Source organism: Panthera pardus, unplaced genomic scaffold, assembly GCF_024362965.1.
Source record: "Panthera pardus isolate Hobbes unplaced genomic scaffold, ASM2436296v1 HiC_scaffold_3, whole genome shotgun sequence".
Classification (NCBI taxonomy): Eukaryota; Metazoa; Chordata; class Mammalia; order Carnivora; family Felidae; genus Panthera; species Panthera pardus.
In genome coordinates this window covers 2,294,310-2,299,627 of record NW_026526876.1, presented here as the reverse complement: position 1 = coordinate 2,299,627, position 5,318 = coordinate 2,294,310, and the positions used below count along the sequence as shown (strand labels likewise).

Here is a 5,318-nt window from a genome sequence, read left to right as displayed (position 1 = left end):
GGGAGACACAGAATCGGAAGCAGGCTCCAGGCTCCAAGCCATCAGCCCAGAGCCCGACGCGGGGCTCGAACTCATGGACCGCGAGATCATGACCTGAGCTGAAGTCGGCCACTCAACCGACTAAGCCACCCAGGCGCCCCAAGATTAAGTGCGTTTTGGGGGCACCTGGGTGACTCGGTCGGTGGAGCGTCCGACTTCGGCTCAGGTCACGATCTCACAGTTCGTGGGTTCGAGCCCCGCCTCAGGCTCTGTGCTGACCGCTTGCTGGGAGCCTGGAACCTGCTTCAGATTCTGTGTCTCCTTCTCTCTCTGCCCCTCCCCCCGCTCACGCTTCGTCTCACTCTGTTTCTCAAAAATAAATACATGTAAAAAAAAATTAAAAAAAAAAAAGATTAAGTGTGTTTTGCCCGGGTACGGCCGGTACGACCAATCTCCAGGGTGGGAGGAGGCGTCCAACGCTCTGGTCTTCGCAGAGATTTCTGCAAAAGAGTTCTGCTGGTGGGACTCGCTCAGCAAGCAAGCACAGCAAGTGATCGTGGATGTCCTGTCAGCTCTGTGGCCCTTCGCCAGTCGGGGGGCTATATGGCCACAGTCGGAACGAAGTTCTGTGCTTTGAACTGGGAAGATCAGTCAGCAGTGGTCCTGAGAGCACAGTAAAGACAAGAACAGCAAGGTGGATCCTGATGGGAGAGATTTAGCTGGCACCGTGGCTGAGGAAACAGCCCCAGAAGTTCTGGATGGCACCAGGGGCCCCTGTAGCCCCTCCTTCCTGACCGTGGGAAAGTCCTTGGGCCACGTGGACATCTCCAACGGATTGGATGGATCCCTGGACCATAAAAGCTTCTATCACACTGGCAGCCTGTCCTCCGTGGATGCCTTTGTGACCTGCAGACAGGAAAGCTCTCCAACCGCAGAAGTGTTTACGAGCTGGAAGAAGAAGAGCAAATTCCAGATGGGATGTGTATGGATGCTGAGGGGGAGCTCTGGGTGGCCTGTTAACATTGGAGGAAGAGTGATCCGCGTAGATCCTGAGACAGGGGAAAGAAAGACTCCAAATCCTGAAGTTGGCCTGTTGATAAAACAACTTGCGGCTCCGGAAGGAGGGACTAGTCTGAAATGTAGGCGACCTGTGCCGGGATGGAATGGACCCCGAGGGTCTATTGCAGCAGCCTGAAGCTGGTGGAATTTTCAAGATAGCTGGCCTGGGGGGTCAGAGGAACTCCTCCCTATCCCTAGGCAGGCTTTCTTTCTTACTGGAGGAAATTTTTCTCTCTCTTTTTTAATGTTTCTTTTTGAGAGAGCAGGGGAGGGGCAGAGAGAAAAGGGGGACAGAAGATCTGAAGCAGGCTCTGTGCTAACAGCAGCGAGCCGGGTACGGGGCTCGAACCCACAAACCGTGAGATCGTGACCTGGAGCAAAGTCGGAGGCTTAACCAACTGAGCCACCCAGGCACCCTGAACTAGAGAAACTTTTGAAGATATGTAGAAAAGTCTACAGCCAAGGGCGCCTGGGTGGCTCAGTCCGTTGAGGGTCTGACTTTGGCTCGGGTCTGACCTCACCATTTGTGAGTTCGCGCAACAAACCTTTGACACGTGTGCTCAGCGGAAGCCCGTGTTCCTGTCCAAGAGAGCAGGGGACTACTTCCTGCCACCTTGGGCTGGGAGCACTGCCCCCTCAGGTGCAGCCACACATACCTCGACGGGTAATTCCTCCCTGCCCCGCTAACCGTGGCCTGACGCAGCACCCTGAGATTTTAGGCCCAGTTGGCCATCGCACAAACGTGTGGCCACAATCCCTTATGACCACGACCAGCCAACTCCAGGCAAGGCCAGAGGCTGACACCTGGGCCGGCTGCTGCCACGACATGAGCTCAGGGCGTTGGTCATTCATAGAGCCGTGCCTTGCTCAGCCACAAAGGAGCTCAAGCCCCCCAACCTGGCCAGGAGCTCCGACTCAGGGCTCCCCCGGGGGTGCAGGGCACAGCCGGTCTGGGGCTGGATTTGGAGGCTAAAAGGAGACACCCTAGGTTCTGGTTTGGGGCAGCCTAAGCCAAGCTAACTCAGTTCCCCGCGAAAGGAGACCTTTGGACTCTGAAAGAGGCAACATCGCCGAGGGGAAGGGGCCACCAGTCTGTAAATCAGAAGACCTGGGTTCTAGCCTTGCCATTGCCATTTCCTGGCTGCGTGACCACAGACCAGCCACCTCACCTTGAATTTTAATGTTCTTGCACTAAACAATGAGAATTAGTTCTGAGCGGGTCTGTTTCCATAAACTTATTGAGAGGGTCAAAGGAAAAATGTGTGTAAAAGCACGGCGTGAACTCTGTTGAAGGAGGCCACTGTGAGCCATTCTCCTCCTTAGAGATTATTTAGAATGCTCTGCGCGCCCTTTATGACTATTAAGGTAAACGGTCCTCTCTTTTCTTTCTTGAACATCTTCAGTGATGGGGACCTCATGATTTGTATCGGTTTCCCGGGCTGCTGTAACCAGTTGCCAAATCTTAGTGGTTTAAACAACACAAGTGTTCAGGTGCCTGGGTGGCTCAGTAGGTTAAGCATCAGGCTTTGGCTGAGGTCATGATCTCCCAGTCCATGGGTTTGAGCCCTGCATCTGGCTTTTTTGCTGATAGCCCAGAGCCTGAGTCTGCTTTGGATTCTGTGTCTCCCTCTCTCTGATCCTCTTCTGCTCATGCTCGCTCACTCTCTCTCTCTCTCAAAAATAAATAAACGTTAAAAAATTATAAACAACACAAATGTACTGGGGCGCCTGGGTGGCTCAGTCGGTTGAGCATCTGGGCTCAGGTCATGATCTCGTGGTTTGTGGGTGCGAGCCCCACAGTTGGGCTCTGTGCTGACAGCTCAGAGCCTGCAGCCTGCTTCAGATTCTGTATCTCCCTCTCTCTCTGCCCCTGCGCTGCTCACACACTGATTTTCTCTCTCTCAAAAATAAAAGTAGACATTAAAAAAAGAAGAAGAAGAAGAAGAGGGAGGTTCTTCACTATACTGAGATATGATATAAAATCACACACCACAGTCCTAATTCTGCTGACTTCTCTGTTTGCCACGTGATAGCTCTGGAATAATCTGAGGTAAGCATATCTTTTCTGTCCCCACCAAAATTCATAGGTTGGAGCTCTGTGACTGTATGTGGAGGTAGGTCCCTTAGGAAGTCATTAAAGTGGGGTGCCTCAGTGGCTCAGTCGTTCAAGCGTCCAAGTCTGGATTTCGGCTCAGGTCAGGTTCATGAGATCGAGCCCTGTGTTGGGTTCTGTGCTGACAGCATGGAGCCTGCTTGAGATTCTCTCTCTTCCTCTCTCTCTTCCCCTCCCCCACTCTCTCTCTCTCTCTCTCAAAATAATAAATAAATTTTTCTTTAAAGAAAAGGAAGTAATTAAAGTTAAATGAGTTCATAAAGGTGGGATCCTTTATTTTATTTTATTTTTTAATGTTTTTATTTATTTTTGAGACAGAGAGAGACAGAGCATGAGCGGGGGAGGGGCAGAGAGAGAGGGAGACACAGAATCGGAAGCAGGCTCCAGGCTCTGAGCCGTCAGCCCAGAGCCCGACGCGGGGCTCGAACTCACGGACTGCGAGATCGTGACCTGAGCTGAAGTCGGACGCTTAACCAACTGAGCCACCCAGGCGCCCCTAAAGGTGGGGTCCTAATCTGACTGGGGCCCTTATAAGAAGGTCACATGCATCAGAGGAAAGGCCGTGTGAGGACACAGCAAGATGGCCACCATCTAAAAGCCACGAAGAGGGTCCCCACCAGGAGATGAGTCAGCCGACACCAGATCTGGGGCTTCCAGCATCCAGGACTGAGAGAAAATAAATTTCTGGTTTTAAGACTCCCAGTCTATGGTATTTTGTTATGGCAGCCCGAGCTGACTAATACAACCACCGTAAAAATGTCACATCATTACCCATAAGTTGATAGGATGACATTTTCTGTTTTGTAATAACATTAGCCGCTGCCGTATTCCGGAGCGCGGCTAAGTGCTTTCATCCATAGCCTCGTCATCCTCACGGCAATCCTAGAGGGGTTATGAGTTTCCTTAGACGGGCTAATCTAGGTTCGATGGCTAAGTAACTTGTCCAAGGGTAAGCGGCCACTAAGGGGGCAGAAAGGGGACTGCAGATGATTTCTGCCTGACTCCAGGGACAGCGGGGAAAATAAAAGGTCATAATTTAATACCAGATCATTAAGAGACAGGAGTACCCGGCAAATGCATTGTTTGACCCCAGGAACAAAACACGATAAATGCACAAGTTCCGTACCTTTCAGATGTGGGGGCTCAGAAAAGGCGTCTATCGTCTCTAAGTTGTTAGGAGCACCCTCGATCCAAGAGTTTGTGAAATTTCTACATTTATAGTGATTCCGGCACTTTTGTTTTCTAAGATGCCTCAAATCTATTTAATCCAGGATGGTAGGGCCGACGGGCCTGCCAGTCACCTGGAGATCTTCCCGAAATGCAGACCGGGGCGGGTCTGAGGCCGCATTTGGACTTGTCGAAAAGACTGGGCTGCAGAGGACCACGAGGGGGTAACAAGGTCGGAGAGACCTAAGTGCTGAGAGTGCTAATGCCGGGTGGGTTGTAATGAGTAGCCACTGAAATCCTTGCGTTCAACACCCTGGATAACTAGGTCTCAGAGGGTGACGAACTAGCCCAAGATCCTAGGGAATTTAGAGCGAGAGCTGGAAAGTCAGGATCCTTAGACTAATCAGAATATAAAAAGAGCATTGTCCAATATCACCCAAACCAGACCAAACCAAAAAAACAAAAACAAAGCAACAAAAAACACAAACAGAAACAAAAAATCCCACAAAGAACCCCCAGACCTTATTATTCCTTATTATCCTTCACAGGTAAGAAAACTGAGGCCAATGTAAAAGCAATTGGCCAAACTAGGATTTGAGTATAATACGTCGAACTTCAAAGCTTATTCTTTCCACTAAGACACACACATTTTGTCTATTTCAAAGCATCTGAGACCAGACATCATGCATGACCTTCCAAAAGCAAAGGACTCAAGCCTCAATCAACCAAAAACTATCCCTGTTTTTCAAAATGAAAAAAACAATTAGGTGTGTTTCAAATATTTTCATTTTTCTCACCTTCAAATTCTGTTTATAGGACTTGCTAAACATGGAATTTGAAGAGTTACAAAGTATCTCAGTGAGAAAAGTGAGACAATTAAATAGAATATGGAGGCATGTGATGCTTATAATATGTAATATAAACAACTAAAAATAATACAAAGCATATAAAAACAGAAATACTACCTGTTCTCTGTGCTGCTATCCTAGCTGTGTAGTAA

At 49.5% G+C, this 5,318-nt stretch overlaps 1 pseudogene; it reads left to right on the top strand.

The window, feature by feature from the left end:
- The first annotated feature begins 382 nt into the window (after positions 1-382).
- LOC109245798 (regucalcin-like) lies at positions 383-1,236 on the top strand (annotated as a pseudogene).
- Positions 1,237-5,318: the final 4,082 nt, after the last annotated feature.